The 20,571-nt window shown below is 36.2% G+C and overlaps 1 protein-coding gene across 9 annotated transcripts in view; it reads left to right on the top strand.

The window, feature by feature from the left end:
* Positions 1 to 20,571, top strand: part of TASP1 (taspase 1) — a 264,514-nt gene that overhangs the window by 80,706 nt on the left and 163,237 nt on the right. The window lies entirely within an intron of this gene.

Genomic DNA, 20,571 nt, shown 5'->3' with positions numbered 1-20,571 from the left:
TCTTCTTTATCCATTCATCTGTTGATGGGATATCTAGGTTCTTTCCATAGTTTGGCTATTGTGGACATTGCTGCTATAAACATTTGGGTGCATGTGCACCTTTGGATCACTACATTTGTATCTTTAGGGTAAATACCCAGTAGTGCAATTGCTGGGTCATAAGGTAGCTCTATTTTCAACTTTTTGAGGAACCTCCTTGCTGTTTTCCAGAGTGGTTGCACCAGCTTGCATTCCCACCAACAGTGTAGGAGGGTTCCCCTTTTTTTCATTTTTTAATTAAGTCTTCAAAACTGGTGTATATTTTATATTTAACATCTCAATTATGGCACTAAGTTTTCATTGGAAATATTTGGTTTGTACTTAAATTTAACAAAATTAACAGTTGAAAAAGTAGGTTTACATAACAGTTTATTCTGAACATACTGAAAACTTTCTAATAATTAAATATGTTTTAAAATTAAAATTAGTTAACATTTAATGAAATTAAAAATTCAGTTTCTCATATGCTCTTGCCACATTTTAAGTGCTCAGTAGGTACATGTGGCCCATGACTACTGTTTTGGTTCTTGTAGCTCTGGATAGTGATTCTTAACATGGCTATTTAGAGGGTAGAGTGTGTTTATAAGGAAATGTGTATATTGAATTTATGTAGATTTGTTTTTACATTCTAATTACATGTCTCTGTTTCTTAGTCTTTTATATTCTTTGTTTGCATTTTGCACATCACTGTGCTGTCATGAGTCCATGTGTTGCACATCTTAGGTGTTTTGAGGGCTAGTGAGAAGTTGAAAACCACAACATTCTTGTTTAGCCTATGGCTTGGGGTTTGTTAGCACCCAATTCATGATGGGTGTCTCATATTACAGGCATTTGATGTACTTTGACATCTCATTAATGTTCTTTATTGGTTATTCCTTTTATGATTGCTTATATACTGTTTATGCTTTCTGTCATAGTTTTATTTACTCTATATAAATGAATAATAAGTTATCTTTCATAGTGTTATATATTTTCCCAGTATGTTGCTACAAGGAACAATTAATCAAATTTTTTTGGTCTAAATCTTTTCATTTTCTTCCAGAAAGGAGTAGGAAATTAGCATGTGAATGAACAAATTAGTAGGTAGGTCTTGGTGAAAGTGGATAGTGTGGTTCCATTTCTTGGGTTTCTATACCCCATGTGATATCTGAGCGAGCAAATTTAAGACTTTTGACCTTTTAAAAAACTGGTAAAATTTGCATGCAGTGAGTAATTTAGTCATTTTTATTAATGTGTATACCCATGCAACTCACATACCTGTCAAGAAGTAGAACATTTCCAGTTCTTTTTGTGCTTCCTTCCAACCAGTCTTGACCCTCCACTGGTAACTGCTACTCTGATTTTTCTCACCATAGATGTTTTGTATTTTTTTAAAACTTTATATAGTTAAAATCATACAAAAGGTACTCTTTTCTTTTTGGTTGATTTTGCAAAGTACCTTTGAGACATGGGCTCATTCTTTTTTAATGTATTGAGTGATTAATATTTCCTAGTGTGAATATACTGTAATTTGTTTTTCTGTTCTCTTATTGATAGACATTTGGTTTGTTTCCAGATTTTAACTACTGTGAATAAAGCTGTTCTGAACATTCTTTTTTTTTAAGATTTTTAAAATTTATTTATTTGACACACAGAAAGAGTGCAGCCAGGAGAAGCGGTAGGCAGAGGGAGAGGGAGAAGTAGGCTCCCCACTGAGCAAGGAGTCCAGCATGGGGCTCCATCCCAGGACCCTGGGATCATGACCAGAACTGAAGGCAGACGCTTAACCCACTGAGCCACCCAGGTGCCCCTACTCTGAACGTTCTTATATATGAGTTTAGGATTTTTTTTTTTTTTTTTTTTTGTACATGAGTTTAGGATTTTTATGCAGTTGATCTCATAGAGAATATATTTAGCTGGTCTTATTCAGAAGATTAATTTTTTTTTCTTCAGAAAATATTTATTAAGCTGTTACTCTTGTTACGGAGCTGGGTAGTAAGAAAAACAATGGTGAACAAGGTGGAAGAAATTCATACAATAATGAAACTCTACCTTTTAGTGGAAAGAAACAGAAACATACAAGTATATAATTAAGTAAGCTAGTTACCATGTTTGGTAACTGTTAGGAAGGAAAACACTACCTTAAGATGATATGATACAGAATAACTTGGATGTGAGTCACAAGAGCCTTAAAGGAAGACTCCTTTAGCTAGAGTCATCATGATAGTTCTCTCTGAGGACATAATCATTGAAAAATGAGATGTGAATTTTATGAAGAGTCAGAGAACTCATTCCAGGCATAATGAACTGCATATGCAATGGAGGGAATGGAGAAGCACGCCAGTTGCCTAAAGCAGAGTGCAAGGGGAGAATGGTATGAAATGGAGCTGGGGACGTAGCTGGGTGCTGGCTCCATTAGGATCTGGTAGATTATGGCGGGGAGTTTCCATTTTATTTCATGAATAACGAGTAGCCATGGAAGAGTTGAAAGTAGAGAAGTGATGCCATCTCATTCACATTTTACAGCATTCTCTTGGGCTGTTTTGTGTCATCCGAGTGTGGGGCAAGAGTAGAAGTGAGGGGACTAGTTAGGAAGTTATTCCAGTTGGGAGATGTTGACAACAGGGACTGATAGGGATGACATTGGAGAGAAGTAACTGTATCAGGGACATCTTTTGAGAGTTCCTAGAAAGATAGGCATTTTTGCTGTCTTAGATACTGGTAAGGAAGAGAGAAGAATGAAAGGTTTTAGCTTCAGTGACTGAGTATTGCCGTTTACTGAGGTAAGGAGGCCTGGAGGAGGCATGGCTTCATGGTGATAGATGTAAGAAGTGGAAATTTGGCTCATTTCCCCTTAATGGACTCAGATTAACCAATACTTTCCAATTTCACCATAAGACACATTACCTGATGCCAACAGCACCCTAAACGCCCTAAAGCTAATAGAACATCATTTAGTGTACCATGCTATTCTGCTCCTTTCAGTTGAATTATATGCCACCAAGAACCCCGTTATGTTTGTTATTATTACTGTAATTATATAAATCATTAAGTGTCATGTAAACTGATGAATACTGAGTTTAAAAAAGAGAGTTGTGGGTTTGTAAGGTAAGATTGTTGTTTGTTTGAGAGCTAACTTGAAAAAATAAAGTTGGTTCATAAAAAATTGTCATAGAATTAAGTATAGACATGCCAGCTGTAAAAGAGAAAAATCATAAAAATCTAAAAGCATTCTGGGTGTGTTGTTAGTGTCTTTATGTTCTTGTTCTATTTTAGATAAAATGAAACTTGAAATCCTAGGACAGTTCAGTGTATTATAGTTTATATAAGAAAGATGATATGGAACATTTAGTTGTGGGCCTACATTCAAAGAAAAGGCTTTGGTGTTATATAAAAAGATTGGCTAATGAATGAACCTTTGTGTTTTAAATAAGAAGAAAATGTTTAAGTTATGTGTACTTTGTTTTTAAATGATTCTCCACTTTACCCAGAGAATATTCAACTTTTGAAAAATTTAACCAACCACTTACCATACTGGTTAGGAGGATTTTTCTTTTTTTCTTCCTTTTTTTTTCTTTTTCTTTTTTAAGGAGGATTTTTCAATAAAAAGCTTGATACAGCAGGAGGAAAGATTAACTGTGGATTTGGGTTACATATATCTGAAGCTTATGGACAGATCAGAAAGGAGATTTCCACTTGGGAATTATTGGCATCAAAAGTTACATACATACATGTGGCTAGATGAGCTCACTTAGTAGTGAGAGAAGATAGGGGTCTGAAAATTGAACCCTGAGCCAGTTAAACATGTACAAGTTGGGAAGAGGAAAACCCAGCAAAGGAGAAAGAAGATGCAGTGAGTGAGACAGATGTATCACCAGAAGAGTGTCTAGGAAGCCATAGAGGAGTAGTTCAAAGTCAGTCATCATCTGGATGGAGCAATGCTAAGAGGGCAGAGAACTGACCTTTGGATTTAGCAACTGAAGACTGTGGGCCTAGATAAGGATAGTTTCTGTGACACAGTGGATTATGGACCAGCGTGGCACAGGTTAATCAGGGAGAACAAGGGTGCAGATGATTCTTTTGAGAAGTTTTGCCATGGAGTAGTAAGAAAGAGAGAGAGATCTGAGGTCAGGAGACTGTACCATTGTCAGTTATGGTCTATAATTCAGTAAGTCATTTATCATAAAAAGGCTCAGTTTTCTTTTATTTTCTTTCTTTTACCTTTCTTTTCCTCCCTCCCTCCCTTCCTTCCTTCCTTCCTTCCTTCCTTCCTTCCTTCCTAAATTTTATCTATTTATTTGAGAGAGAGAGTGAGTGAGAGAAAGTATGGAAGGAGGAGGGTCAGAGGGAGAAGCGAGCCTCCCGCTCAGTGGGCTGCATGATGTGGGATTTGATCCTGGGACTCTGGGATCATGACTTGAGCCAAACAGGGGCAGAGGCTTAACCAATTGAGCCACCCAGGTGTCCAAAGGCTCACTTTTCTTATCTTTAAGGAAATTGTGATATTCTCCCATAGCGGAGCTGTTATTGGGAACAAAAGTGATAGTAGATATTCAAGTTGTTTGTGGCTATAATTGATGTAGCCACAATAGTCTTTGCCATTGTGACCTGTAACCTTAAATTCACTTAGCCAAGAAAAGAAAAAGGAGGGGAGGAAGGGTAAGAAAACTGCTGCCCAAATTAATTACGTTGGGTGGAGTATTTTAGATATCTTAAATGACAGGAAAATTATTTTTTACTATTCTTAACATATAATGTATTATTTGTTTCAGGGGTACAGGTCTGTGATTCATCAATCTTATATAATACACAGTACTCACCACAACACTTACCCTCCTCAATGTCCATCACCCAGCTACCCCATCCCTCTCACTCCCCTCCACTCCAGCAATCCTCAGCTTATTTCCTGAGATTAAGAGTTATGATTTGTTTCTCTTATTTCATCTTGTTTCATTTTTCGCTCTTCCCACCTATGATCTTCTGCCTTGTTTCTGAAACTCCATGTATTGGTGAGGTTATATGAGAATTGTTTTTGTTTGATTGAGTTATTTTGCTTAGCATGATATCCTCTTGTTACATCCACATCATTGCAAATGGCAAGATTTCCTTTTTTGATGGCTGAGTAATATTCCCTTGTATGTATGTACCACATCTTCTTTATCCATTCATCTGTTGATGGACATTTGGCTCTTTCCATAATTTGGCTATTGTGGACATTGTTGTTATAAACATTGAGGTGCAGGTGCCCCTTCAGATCATTACATCTTTATCTTTGGGGTAAATACCCAGCAGTGCAATTGCTGGGTTGTAGGGTAGCTCTATTTTCAACTTTTAAGAAACCTCTATACTGTTTTCCAGAGTGGCTGTACCAGCTTGCATTCCCACCAATAGCGTAGGAGGGTTCCCCTTTCTGACAGGAAAATATTTTTAATATTCAGAGTATCTGAGCTTTAAAGCAAAGCTCTGTGTTTTGACACTGGCCTACAAAAATGATTGAGACCTAAGGCCCTGCCATTAAAGAAAGATGCTGGCCAGAGGCTTTGTCTTATAGATGTTCGCTGCATAACCTTGGTAGGCCTTATTTCAATAGTAAAGGTAATAAACATGGCCACAGAAAGAAAAGAGCACTGGATGATGAACCAGTGAGGCAGAAAGTTATACTTTTTAAGAGGAAGTATAGTAATTTTTTTAGAGATATGACAGGGAAGGACAGATAGCTACTTTCTAAATAACCTGTATTTGGTTTTTTTCTTCTTATCCTGTGTGTATAGCTTCAGCATAGTTGTGGTTAGCCAGCATTGATTGAGGCTCAGGACTATTGTTTGTTGGAGCTATATAATATAACCTGTGAGTTGGTTATATAAATATAGCAAAAAGAATAGAATGTTTGGTAACTTTCGTAATGTTGACAATTTTTGTTACTGTTGAAGGAGATAAACATTGTCTTGAAGAGTATATGGTAGAGTAAGTCAATATTTTTAATCCTGAAAATAAATCAATTGGAAATTTTTGTTGCCTTGATATTTCTTGTTTTTCTATAAAAAAGTAATTGATTTTACCAATATTACCACAATACTAGTAGAAATAAAAATTAAAGCAAGAGAAATATTTAATAGCTTGCTATCTCACTAAACTGTAGTATTTTTATTTTCCTCAGTCTTTGATCATTTACATTTACATTTGACTTAGTTTAAAATAAGAATAGTTAATCCTTGGAATGTTTTTGGCGGCAAACAATAGAAAACCTGATTGTGGTTAGGCTATGCATATTTGTCTTCCTTCTCCCTGGCCTGTTGCCATATAATAAAAAGTTTGGAGGTGGTTGGTTGCTGGCGTTAGCTTAGGTTTCCAATGGTGCTTAGCCAACATATCTGGGATTCTCTTGGGCCTTTCTCTCATGCCTTTTGCCTTATGGATGTAATATGGCTCCTACAATTTTAGATGTCACATCTGCATTCAAGGTGAGAAAAAGGGAGATGATGGGGGTAGGGAGTCTACTGCCAGATGTATCTTTTACTTTTAAAATCTGGGATGCAAAAGTTTTCCAGAGTCTCCCTGTAGACTTCCCCTTAGTTATTTTTTGGGGAATAGTGGAGAAGAGGCACATTTCAGTCACTTGGCTATTCTTGGCTGTAAGAGAGCTTAGAAAGTTGAGTGGGTTATCCTAATGACTGTCTTATATAGCTCATGTCTTGCTGCTGGACACTCTGTCTTTCCAAACAAAATAGTGGTTTTGTTGTCAAAGGAGGGGGAGGAGTGTGGCTTTTAGGTAGGCAATTTGTAGCATATAGTGTAAGGGGAGAAAGTTTTTAATCAGTTCCTTCCCCACAATTAACATATCCTTTATTACTATAAACCAATACTGGTGGAAGAAACTAATCTGCACAAAAATCAAATAAAAACAATTTTGTTGTGATTTTTCAGGATATATAGATTTTAAGATATAATATTAAAACGAGTAATGTCAATTCTAGTAATTGCCTTTTCTTGGTAAGTGGCATCTCTGTTTCATCCTTGTTTATTTTTCATGACTTGGAGAGAAGACATGCTGGAGAAGGAAACATTTACTATTTAACTGTAGTGCTGTATATATAATACAAAAATAGTCATTGTTTACTCTGTTCCACTCCCCTCTCTGGGTGCACCCAGCTCTTCTGGATTTTTCTTTTGCCACTTCTTTCCCTTATGGCATATAGACAGTTCATACTTTGCATGATAGTGCTGGACCATAAAAATGTGCTAGCTGGAAATGTGTAAAGGGGTCTTAATGACAAAAAATTACACTTGTTTCATGACCTTTAAACACTTATGCCAGAACATTAAAAACTCTTTTACTGTTGGTTATAAATGTATAGAGCAATGATTAAAAGTAAGTAAAACTAATATTTATTTAGTATACTAATTTGAAACATTTGTGGCAGTAAGAATTAAAGTGTTTTATTTGTGTTAAAAGAACTTATCAAGGGTAGTTTGAATGGCGCTTGCTTTCTTGTTATGTAACTTACGATGTAGAGTGAGCATCTTTTTATGTCAAGGTAAATTGTCAAACTCCTTTTTAGTTTTGGATCAGCTTTCAACATTTTTTCCTTTACTCTTTCCATGTTGCAGAATATCTCCCAGAGTTTGTTTGTTTGTTTTTTTTCCCTTTCTGCTTCCCTGCCTTCCTCCTTTCTCCTTCGAGTGCAGTTTATTTCTTTATTGATTGAGGTATAGCTGGTATACAATATTACATTAGTTTCAGGTTGTACAACTATGTTGTGCAAACTGTGGATTATTTAATGTTCACCATGATAATAAGTATAGTCACCAACTGTCATCATACAACATTATTACAATATTGTTGATTATGTTTCCCGTGCTGTACTTTCCATTTCCATGATTTACTTACTTTATAACTAGAAGTTTGTACCTCTTAATCTCTTTCACCTATTTTGTGCACCTCCCACCCTCCTTCCATTTGGCAACCACCATTTTGTTCTCTGTATTTATGAGTCTGTTTTTGTTTTGTTGTTGTTATTCACTTGTTTTCTTTTTTATATTCCACACAGAATTGAAATTATATGTATTTGTCTTTCTCTTTTTTTTTTATGATTTAACCTTTATTTATTTTTTTTTTAATTTTTATTTCCAGCATAACAGTATTCATTATTTTTGCACCACACCCCGTGCTCCATGCAATCCGTGCCCTCTATAATACCCACCACCTGGTACCCCAACCTCCCACCCCCCGTCCCTTCAAAACCCTCAGATTGTTTTTCAGAGTCCATAGTCTCTCATGGTTCACCTCCCCTTCCAATTTCCCCCAACTCCCTTCTCCACTCTATATTTGTCTTTCTCTTAAAGTCACTTTAATGTCAGGTTTTTTTGTCAACGTCACTTCCTCTGGGACATCTTTTTATCATGGCCACATTCCTTATTTATGTTAAAAAATTTGTCTTCACTAATTTCCTCTGATTGCAGATCTTAGTATTTTGAATGGTGTCAGTGTGAAACATTCCTAGTGTCAGCTGTTTCTTTTTAACCTCATTTATGTTTGATTAGAATTTTGCTTCCAACCTTATCACTTTTTGTTTCTTTGCTTCACTTTCATCTTTTTTGGCCAGTTCCCTCTTTTGGTGATCATTTTTTTGGTAAAATGTCATGGATTTATCACTAGGAGCTAAGGAGGCAGCACAGCTGTACAGTGTGCTGTCTGTGCACGGTGACCCATCATGACAGACTTTGAAGAAGTGACATAACTGGTTACCGATCGTGATGAGCCTCTGTTGTTTACATAGTGATCTGTGAACTGAAGAGCTAACAGTGAAATCTGTACTTCATGCAACTTATTCATAGTTAATATACAATGGTAACTGAAATTTCAACCATGTTGTTGAGTGACTTGTTCTGTTTAAACTGTGGTAACTGAAATTGGTAAATATTGGAAGTAGGCAAAGTGAAGACTGTGTTTCTGTAAGAACACCTGAACTATTTGTCCTCTGGAGGGTCTTTCAGTATGAATTTTGCTGATCACATATACGTGGTACCTTTTAGCATGTTTTTCTGTTCTTTCTAATTCCTTCATAGTAGTATCTGGGTCTTCCCCAAGAGTATTGTCATGAACTCTCATTGTTAGAATACGTATCAGTAATTCTTGTAGTATATGTGATGAAGTGATGATGTGTTTTAAATTTATTTTTTGCTTTGTTTTGATACAAAAAGAAAAAGATAGCTGTGTTAGTATTAATCTTTATCATATTTAAGAAATGAAACCTTTCTTTTGGAATGAAGTGATTGACTCATTGGCCAATTGCTGTTCTTAACCATGGCACAGGACTGAGTTGCTACAAAGAGAAGATACTCACATTGGGAAAGCAAACTAACTCAATGTACACCATAATCTAGATTTCATAAATATCAGTTTCAAACAGTTAGCCCTGGATATTACCAGAAGGGACTCTCTTATTCTTAGCATATTAAAAGAAGTTGGGAGTTTTGTTTGATCTCAATATATCTGATGTTTCAAGCCTTTTTTCCCCCGCCTTCATTTTCCACAAGCATATTGTTGAAATAGTCACCCTTTTTCTTTAATAACAGATTTTACAATTAAATGTACATAGAATTCTTTGCCTCCTCCTGCCACTTTTTAAAGTAATTTAACTTTTCAATTAATTTCATTGGTTTTTTGGTAAAGCAGTACTTACATAGAATAGTGGAATGAAAGATAATTTGGCCTTTTTGTGAATATCTTTCATTCTTCAATTTCTAATGAACAAATTGAGAAAATTTTGCAATGCTTTATACAATGTTGTGTGTTCAAAACCACTCTAAAGAGATGCTACAACTTTTAATTTTGTGTTCTTTAGCCACCACATAGGGACATCAAATTGGCCACATGTTTCAGAAAGGAAATGTTGGGCCTTGCTTTGTGCGCTTCATATAAATATATTCTATTCTTTTGAAGTATATTGTGGGTAACGTTTTTCTCTTTTATCCACCATCTTGAAATTATTATGTAAACGCTTAACTGTATCATACTAAATCACTGTATTTTTTGGGTGAGAGGTAGGTTAAGATCAAAGAAAATAAATGCATAAAAAACATGTTTTCTTCAGATTGTTCTATTTGTACTTGTGTACATGTCTGTCTATAATGTGTACAGGGAAAGGAGTAATTAGTCTTTTATAGAAATTTACTTGATCTGGAGTTTTGTTGTATTTCTTAAGAACATGGTTAATGCATAGATATGAGTAAACAGAAGAAATTTCTTTGAATTCTCTTTACAGGAATAACTGTAGTTTATATATTTAAGCTTTTCATAAAACTGAAAATTCATTTTGTTAAGTGATTACTTTGAGTTGTAAGTAATATATTAAAAATTACATATGCATTACCTATCTTGATTACTGAATAAGCCTGTAGAACTTATATATAAATCAGATACATCAATATCTTTTTTAAATATACTACATTTGGGGCGCTTGGATGGCTCATTTGTTTAAACATCTGGCTTTTGATTTCAGCTCAGGTCATGATCTCAGGGTTATGAGATTGAGCCCCATGATGGCTCTGCCCTGGGCATGAAGCCTGCTTAAGATTCTCTCTCTCTCCCTCCCTCTGTGCCCCTCTCCCTTCCCTCTAAAAAATATATTACATTTAATTAATCACCATTACCTCATACAATTATGTAGGTTATGGAGCCTGGTGATCATCATTCCTTTGCAGTATAACTTGATAGGAATTCTTTAAATGTCTGTGGTTTCTTGTGCTTTGTGTCAATTCTTCAGTTATTTAAATTCAGAACTTTCAACCCTTGGTAGCTGAATAATTACAGTTATCTTTTTTCCTGTGTCAGGAAAAAGCTTCTCAGTTCTCATACAAAGATTCAGTAGCTGGTGGGTTGGGTTTCTTGCTAAGTCTTCCTTGAACCCATGCCAGTTTATGCCTTAAATCTACACTGAGTCTTAAGTTGTAAGCAAGATAAGATTGAAGCAAGAAGTCATTGTTGACAAATCTTAACTGCTGCTTTTACTTTGTAATGAAAGTAACCAGTGGTTTTTTTAGGGGACTTGTAAGTTGGCATCAGATATTTTCAGTCTTATAAATTCTCCCTCAATTCAGCTGTTCTTTGGAGTCTCCTTTTAATTTTAGTGTAACAGAATTAGTGGAGAAAAAACAAGAGCATTTCTTTGTTATCGCTGGAATAGTCCCAAGTGATCTTGTGTGTAATGTAGAAGCCACCATATTGTAGCTTTCCTAAAAGGAAAGACCTCCAGTGGATAGAATTTTATTGGTGCGACAGATAGAAGAAGCTAGGAGCTGACTCAGACCATGGTCTTAAGAGCATCAGACTCTAAGTCAAATCTTTTAAATATATCCTCATTTGATATCACCAGGTACTAAGGACCCGCGTTGTCGCATTATAGATGTAGTGATGTTGACATATGTACAGCTAATAAGACCAGCAGAATAAACCAATATGTGAAAAGATAAGTGTGTGTATACATGTGTGCACACACACAGAGTAACAACAGGGGTGTTTTAGGGTCAGATGAAAGGACCGGTGCTTAATTAGGTTGAAGGAGAACTATCTTTGAGTTTTAAAGTCTTGATTGGGCTACCTTTTCTCTAATCAGCCTTTGATAAATAGATAGATGCCAGGAACCATTTAGAATTCAAGATATGAGGCTGGGATTACTTGAGGAATTGAGGGACAGGGACAGGCTAAGAGATGGAGCATAGTGGACCATGAGTTCTAGTCTAAGTCTGCCATTGACCAGTCCAGAGACCTTGGGCAACCATGGAGCCTTTGTAGACTTTAGTTTTCTCAGCAGTGAAGTCAGCATGCTGGACCAGGTGATTACCATTGTTCTTTCCAGCTTGAATATTCTCTGATCTATTTTCAGTAGCAATGTGGAGTTTGTTCAACCCCTTTTCTGGATCCTCTCATTAAAAGATTCTTTTCTCTAGTATATCCTAAACCTGGCAGACCATTAGATTCATCTGGGGAATTTTGCAACATTCTTAGGCTCTACTCTTAATATACTGAATCAAAATTTGTGGGGGTGGATAAGTTATTGGGCCAGCATTAGAGGGTTATTGCTTTGTTCTGCATAATTATGTCAGAGTGGGCCTAGTAAAACACGTGCCTTGGTAATCATTGTTTAAGTGAACTTGGGACATTCTGTGAGTTAGGAATTACATAGTTGTGTGTAGTTAATAACTTCATGTGCACTGTCATTCATTTAGCTTTCCTCCAGGTGGAGTAGAGCTCCTTACTCCCTTCTCTGTGGTTCAGAGTTTGTCTCCAGGTCACTGTTATTGTCCTCAGGCATCTCTTTTAACGACCGTGGTTTCTCAGTTTGGCATATAAGTGCTCAAAAATATTTGTTTAATGAATACATTTTGTTTGTTTGTTTGTTTTTGCTGTTTTTTTGGTTTTTGGTATTATTACCTCCATCAAGTCTGTAAATTTTCATCATTGATTGCTGGACAGTTGCAGTGTCTGCATAACTGGCTTCCCTTCTTCTAGCCTTACTCACTTCCTCCTTAAACCTGTGTATATTATCCCAGGATACATTTTCTTAAAAAATACTTGTATTGGTCTTGTTGTTCTGGGAGAAACTTCAATAGAGTATTTACTATTTGTAAGTTAAAACCCATCTTATTAGCCTGATTTTACAAATCCTCTTGAAACTTGGACCCAGTCTACTTTTTTATTATTTTCCTTTGGGAATTTTCTTTTTCTTTTGCCAAATACATATGATTTTTCATGAATTTACTGAAAGTTCTCACTTCCATGTTTTTGCTTATGTCTCTTTTCCTTCATGTAATAATAATAATGGAATGCCAGCCACTTCTCTGCCTGCTGAAATTCTTTTTTTTTTTTGTAGGTTTACAGTGAATTTTAATTATTCTTATTTTTATTATTTTATTATTAATTTTATTATTCTTATTTATTATTATTATTAATTGAAATTAGCCAGCATATAGTACATCATTAGTTTTTGATGTAGTGTTCAACGTTTCATTAATTGAGTATAACACTGAGTGCTCATCACCATATGTGCCCTCCTTAATACCCATCACCTGGTTACTCCATTCCTGTATGCCCCTCCCTTCTCTAGCCCTCAGTTTGTTTCCTGGAGTCCAGAGTCTCATGGTTTGTCTCCCTCTCTAATTTCTTCCCCTTCTTTCCCCTGTTTTCCCTCCTTTCCCCTGTTGTCCTCCATGTTATTCCTTATGTTCCACATATGAGTGAAACCATATGATAATTTTCTTTCTCTGTTTGACTTAATTCACTTAGCATAACCCCCTCCATTTCCATCCATGTTGATGCAAATGGTGGGTATTCATTCTTTCTGATGGCCGAGTAATATTCCATTGTATATATGAACCACCTCTTCTTCTTTATCCATTCATCTGTTGAAGGACATCTGGGCTCCTTCCATGGTTTGGCTATTGTGGACATTGCTGCTATGAACATTGGGGTGAATGTGCCCCTTCTTTTCACTACATCTGTATATTTGGGGTGAATACCTAGTACTGCAATTGCTGGGTTGTAGGGTAGCTCTATTTTTAATGTTTTGAGAGACCTCCATACTGTTTTCTAGAATGGCTGCACCAGCTTATATTCCCAACACTGTAGGAGGGTTTCCCTTTCTCCACATCCTTGCCAGCACGTATTGTTTCCTGTCTTATTAATTTTTGCCATTCTAACTGGTGTAAGTTGGTATCTCATTGTGGTTTTGATTTGTATTTCCCTGTGCCAAGTGATGTTGAATGTGTCTGTTAGCTATTGGTATGTCTTATTTGGAGAAGTGTCTGTTCATGTCTTCTGCCCATTTCTAGACTGGATTATTTGTTTTTTGGATGTAGAGTGAGAAGGTCTTTATAGATCTTGGATACCAGCCTTTTATCTGTAATGTCACTTGCAGATATCTTCTCCCATTTCGTGGGTTGCTTCTTAGTTTTATTGACCTTTCCTTTGCGGTGCAAAAGCTTTTTATCTTGATGAAGTCCTGAAAGTTCAGTTTTGCTTTTATTTCCCTTGCCTTTATAGACATGTCTTGAAAGAGGTTGTTGTGGCCAATGTTAATGTTCTCTTCTAGGATTTTGATGGATTCCTGTCTCACATTTAGGTCTTTCACCCATTTTGAGTTTATCTTTGTATATTGTGTAAAGGAATGGTCCAATTTCATTGTTCTGCATGTGACTGTCCAATTTTCCCAGCACTATTTATTGAAGAGACTATCCTTTTTCCATTGGATATTCTTTCCTAATTTGTCAAAGATTAGTTGACCATTTCTGGGGTCTCTATTCTGTTCCATTGATCTATGTGTCTGTTTTTGTGCCATGACTATGCTTATTTGATTATTGTAGCTTTGTATTATAGCTTGAAGTCAGACATTATGATACCCCCAGCTTTGGTTTTCTTTTTCAGCCATCCTCTGGCAAAATTTCTAGTTCCATGCAAATTTTAGGACTGTTTGTTCCATCTCTGTGAAAAATGTCAATGGTATTTTGATAGGGATTGCACTGAAAGTGTAGATTGCTTTGGGCAGCATGGACATTTTCACTATATTTATTCTTCCAATCCATGAGCATGGAATGTTTTCCCATCTCTTTGTGTCTTCCTCAATTTCTTTCATAAGTGTTCTGTGTCTCTAGACTGTAGATCCTTTACTTCTTTGATTAGGTTTATTCCTAGATATCTTATAGTATTTGGTGCTGTTGTAAATGGGATCAATTCCTTAATTTCTCTTTCTTCAGTCACATTGTTATTGTATAGAAATGCAACTGATTTCTGTGAATTGATTTTGTATCCTGCCATGTTGCTGAATTGCTGTATGAGTTCTAGTAGTTTGGGGGTGGAGCCTTTTGGGTTTTCCACATAAAATATCATGTCATTCATCTGAGAATAGAGAGAGAATTTGACCTCCTCTTTGCCAATTTGAATGCCTTTTATTTCTTTTTGTTTTCTGATGGCTAGGACTTCAGAAGCTAGGCCTTCTGGTACTATGTTGAACAAAAGTGGTGAGACTGGGCATCCCTGTCGTGTTCCTGACCTTAAGGGAAATTCTAATCCAAGTCCAGCTCTAATCCAACAACCAGCTCAAATGCCACCCAGATCAGAACAAATTTCTTTCTTCTACTTAGTGCATATAATGGGTATTTATAAATGCTTGTTGAATTATCTAAACATTTGCCATTTTAAGATTGGTATGTATGGTTACTTTATAATATTGTGTAAGCTCATGGAGCCCTGAGCATTTTTTTCTTTCCTTATCAGAGTACCTAGGAACAGTGTCTTTACTCAGCTAACTTAAACATCTACAAAAGATGATTCTAATATTAATTTTGAGAGAGACAATCCTATAATGTTATTTTCTTCAGTTGTAAATTTTGTGGTCCTTGAAGGTAAGTTTGAATCTATTATTTAAGTGCTTCAAGCATACATTAGTTTAAAACAGTGCTTTGCTGTTCTGGGGATGTAATGAAAAAAGAGATGATACCTGAAATATTACTAATAATATAACTGTACTTCCTCAGTATTTTAGAGATCTGAAGATATTATATAAGTAAGAGAGGGAAATGATTGTGGGGAAATGATATTTTAGAAACAGCCCACAATCTCAACTGACCATTTCATAGAGGTGAGTCAGGAAGTGCCCACAAGGGGGCGTGCCCATCTAGAGAAAACTTGACCGAGTTCCTTTCCTGCTATGCAGGTAAAATGCCTGTTTTACAAATATAATCCTAGATCATGTCTTTTTTTTCTATGAAAAAGAATGGACCCTCACCACTACAGGAATTTCTACCCATTTGCTAGCACCTGTTTATTTGGGTTGTGTGATTTTCCCAGAAGGGACCTGGACATGTGATAAAATAAAAATGGGGGCTGCTTTGCAGGCTTACTGTATGAAACTTGTGATTATTCCCCCTCCCCCCCTTTTTTGGCAAGCATTGCCTTCTCTTCGATGGTCATTTTGGGTCATTTGCTCAAGGGATAGGCAGTGCTCCATTTTCATTGCTCTGTTGATTTGTGTAGCCCGAGGTTATGTGGAACTCATATCAGCAAGTCACCTTGAGTACACAGACGTTAAGTGATGTTTCCACCAGAGGTCATGGCCTCACGGGATCCTTAGTTTTTCTTCCCAATTCCTGTTTTCCCTTTGACTTCAGCATTATCACCAGCAAACATTTATCGAGTGCCCTTTATATGCAGGCTTTTATGTAGGTTTTAGGGAGTATATAGAGTATATAACACCTAGGCACTGACCATTATATTTGGTTCATGGGAATTAAACATAAAGGGAACTCATACCATGGAGTATGTGCTAGAAGAGTGAAGGAATCAGTCAGGGCCATGGGAATTGGTAGGATGGAGAAATCACTCTACAAACTCACAAAGTTTTTCATTGTAGGCTTCATCAAGAGGGAGAATTTAAGCTGGGTCTTGGATAAAGGGGTAGGACTTAGATATTTTGATGGAGAGAAAGAGAAAGCCTTAGATTTAGAAGTCTGTAAGTAAAGAAGCTTGGTTACACTATGGAGCTTCTGTAGGATGGTAGTTTCAAACTCACATGCTTCCGGGGGCCAGTCAGGTAGTCTACATGTGTGAGACAATCTAGAAAGGTGAGCACTTGGTGATACACATTCCATTTTAAGGTATTTGCAAAACAGAATGTATAATACTAATGTATAACACTTCGCTGTTGAAAGCAAACTCTAGTTTTGGCAGTTTGTAATACCTTTTGTGGGCATGACAACTGATCAGATTCAACTGTGCCCAAAATTTAGCGAAACCCAGAAAGGCCATAGAAGGCATTAAGTCCACAGCCAGAGTACTCCCTGGACATTTGTCTACTTTTATTTTCACTAACTGTATTTAGGAACAATGAGGAGAATATTTTGAAATATGTATGAATGAAGCCTAGCTGGGTGATTGTTTGTTTTAAACACTGGCTTTTGAGTGGTGGGAGTCTGAAAACATTCTGAGGTTAATTTGAATGGAACTTAAGATTTCTGGGATATAGTATTAATCATAATTAATTTGGATTGTATTTTATGTCCTAGAATATACTTAGCTTGTTTCCTACTCTTTGTGATTCCTTGATTTCTCTTTATTTTCTAATAAAATTTTAAGGTATTGAGGCATAAAAGGAAAAAGTATGTGGGCATTTTTTCTTTCCCTTTTGTTTTTTAATATGCTTATCTTTAGTAGTTGTGTATTTATGATTTTTAATAATTATATTTTGGAGAGTATACTCATAATTGTATAGCCAAATAGATATTGCTTTAAAAATATCATATCAAATAAAGTAACTTATTACTGTATTATTAAAGTCAGTGTCAAATACTGAATCTGGAGAGGGTCAAGTTTAAATCCAGGTTAAAGAACCCATCCCAATTGTCCCAGGCATGGTGTTTCATCATTAGGAATAGAATCCAGATTGTCGAAGTTACCTTCTAGTACTTTATCTGTTGTTCCCCACTGCTTTAAGACTCAGTTCAAAGGCCAGTTGAGCTCTGGTATTTAAAAGAAAAAGTGTAATTTTATCCAGAGAAGGTAAACGTATGCCCTGAAATGAAAGAAAGACCAGAGGTCCAGACCACGGCCAGGTGTTCCTGGAAAGAGCCAAATTGGACAACTAAATTGAAAAAGGTTGCCTGCTCTTATTAAAGAGACTTTGTTGCTGTCTATTTAATTAGCAAGGCCTTAGTTCATTTATTTGGGTGTTTTTTAATCTTCCCAGATAATGAAGTTCATAGCCTATTAGTGAATATGCTGGTAGCATGTTGTGTTATCTCTGTCATTGAAGTACTGTGATATATGTGCCTGTATGAAGTGAAACTGCCAAATCCCTCCTCCCTTAAACATGTTTCTCAGATGTGATGACTGAGGTTAAGGTAGTCTCTGGTGGAAAAAGCAAAGTTAAAGCTTAAAGCATAGTATATATGTTACTTATGTAGAGCTTTTAAGAAAGTGATTTGGAATTAGAGAAAGTGAATTGGTTAGTCAAAAATGAAAGAGTGTGATCTGGTGCTGGATGACCCAAAAGGATGGGAGGGCAGTAAAGTTTTGCTAAAGGAAAAACATTGAATGGAAGAGTGTGGACCAATATCAAGACATCTGATTTCTTTATAGATTTTAAGTGAGGGCTTAATGTTTGACAGTAAGAGTCTAAGAAGTTTGTTTTGAACAATAAGCCAGAGGGTATGCAAAACCTCCTGAAATAAAGATCACTCCTGTATCCTGTGAAGGGGGTCTGGACTTCTGTGTAGTTATTATGAGGACCAGGCAGAGATTTCACAGTAGTTGTTTAGGGTCATACTTTTGGAAAGAGCCTATTCAGAAGTGATGTGCAAAATTGTTACATTTAGGGGTGATCTAAATATGAAATAATCAGAGAGAAATATGTGAGGTACTTAGGAAAATTACTTTAGATAGGCTGAGTTTGGATCTTGCATATGTATTGAGCAAGATGCAATTTCAGAGGGCATGGAGTTTGATTTATTAATGAGGGTCAATTAAAAACTATTCCTGATAGTTTGTTAGTTGCTATGTACAGGTTGACAGGGAGCAAGATAAGCCACAAAAGATCCTAGGACAAGCCAAGCATATGACGAGTTTTCCCAGAGCCGGGACAACCACCTGTTTCAGGTTGAGCCTTTAGGTTCAAGGGCCTCCTGTGTGGTTGGGAAGAGATTAAGGAAATACTTGCTGGAGTTATTTGAGGCCTCAGGACTTGCAGAAACAGTATTTTGGTGTGGGATGGGGAGCAGGGGTGTGGGGAGCCACTTTTACATTGGAACAAAGTGTGAGTGAGGGGGAGTGTCTATCTGCTATTACTTTAGAGAGTCAGGGCTCTCTTCAGAGAAGAGGGAGGAGGTCTGGACCTTTGCTGGGATTTAGGTGACACACAGAGAAAATTGTTGCCTATCAGATTTACTTTATTCAGTTCATTCATTCATTCAAGTAGTTTTTTCATAGAACCAACTTTGCCTTTTTTTCCAATCTATTTATTTAATGTTTATTTCTCTTTCACTAATTTTTCATCTTATTTTTGTTTTCTTCTTTTTCTTTGTGTTTATATTGTTCTGAAACTTCTTTAGTTGGGCACTTAGGTCATGTTTTGTTCTTTTCTAATATCAACATTTTGGGTATAAGTTTTTCTCTATGTACCACTTTTGCTGTATTCCACAAGTTTTGAAATGTAATATTTTTTATTCATTATTGTTTTTATTTCTATTTAGATTTCTTGTTCGATTCATAAGTTATTTTGAAATATTTTTTCTTTTTGAATTTCCAAATTTTGTTTACTTCTATTGACTCCTGACTTAATTGTATCATAGTCAGAGAGCATATTCTATTTGATATTATTTCCTGAAATTTGTTGTAACTTAGTTTGTGCTTTTGTATTTGATTAGGTTTTATAAATATTTATATGCATTTGAAAATGTTTCCTTTTGGTGTAGCCACTCTGGAGATTGGCTACAATCTCCAGATTGTATGGAGGTTCCTCAAAAAAAATTTTTTTTTAAAAAGATTTTATTTATTTATTTAACAGACAGAGATCACAAGTAGGCAGAGAGGCAGGCAGAGAGAGAGGGGGAAGCAGGCTCCCCGCCGAGCAGAGAGCCCGATGTGGGGCTCAATCCCAGGACCCTGAGATCATGACCTGAGCTGAAGGCAGAGGCTTAACCCACTGAGCCACACAGGTGCCCCCCTCAAAAATTTAAAAATAGAACTACCTATGATCCAGTAATTGCTCCTGTAGATATTTACTCAAAGTATACAAAAATATAGATTCAAAGGGGTACATTCACCCCAGTGTTTATTGCAGCATTATTAATAATAGCCAAACTATGGAGAGAGCCCAAATGTCCATTGATTAATGAATAGATAAAGAAGAGGTGTTACTATGAAGTATTACTCAGCCATCGGAAAAATGAAATCTTGCCATTTGCAACGACATGGATGGAGCTGGAGAGTATAATGCTAAGTGAAATAAGTCAGAGAAAGACAAATACCATATAATCTCATTCATATGTGGAATTTAAGAAAGAAAATAGCTGAATACATAGGAAGGGGGAAATCAAAAAAGGAGAGAAGGAAACAAACCGTAAGAGACTCTGAACAATAAAGAACAAATTGAGGGTTGATGGAGGGAGGTGGGTGGGGGATGGGCTAGATGGGTATTAAAGAGGTACTTAGGATGAGCACTGGCTTTTGTATGTCAGTGATGGATCACTGAATTCTATTCTAGCAATCAATATTGCATTGTGTGTTAACTAACTAAAATTTAAATTAAAAAAAAATAATGTTAGCCCTCTAATTGTTGGAAACAGAATTCTATAAAAGCTAGGCAATCACACTTTTTAATATATAATTTGGGTCTGGGAGGGGGTTTGGGAGAAGGGGGTGGAATTATGGACATTGGGGAGGGTATGTGCTTTGGTGAGTGCTGTGAAGTGTGTAAACCTGGTGATTCACAGACCTGTACCCCTGGGGATAAAAATATATGTTTATAAAAAATAAAAAAAATTTAAAATAAAAAAAAATACATA

This window comes from Mustela erminea, chromosome 7 (genome assembly GCF_009829155.1).
Source record: "Mustela erminea isolate mMusErm1 chromosome 7, mMusErm1.Pri, whole genome shotgun sequence".
NCBI classification, from domain to species: domain Eukaryota; kingdom Metazoa; phylum Chordata; class Mammalia; order Carnivora; family Mustelidae; genus Mustela; species Mustela erminea.
The sequence above is the reverse complement of the archived record's forward strand: the minus strand, read 5'-3'. Positions and strand labels throughout refer to the sequence as shown.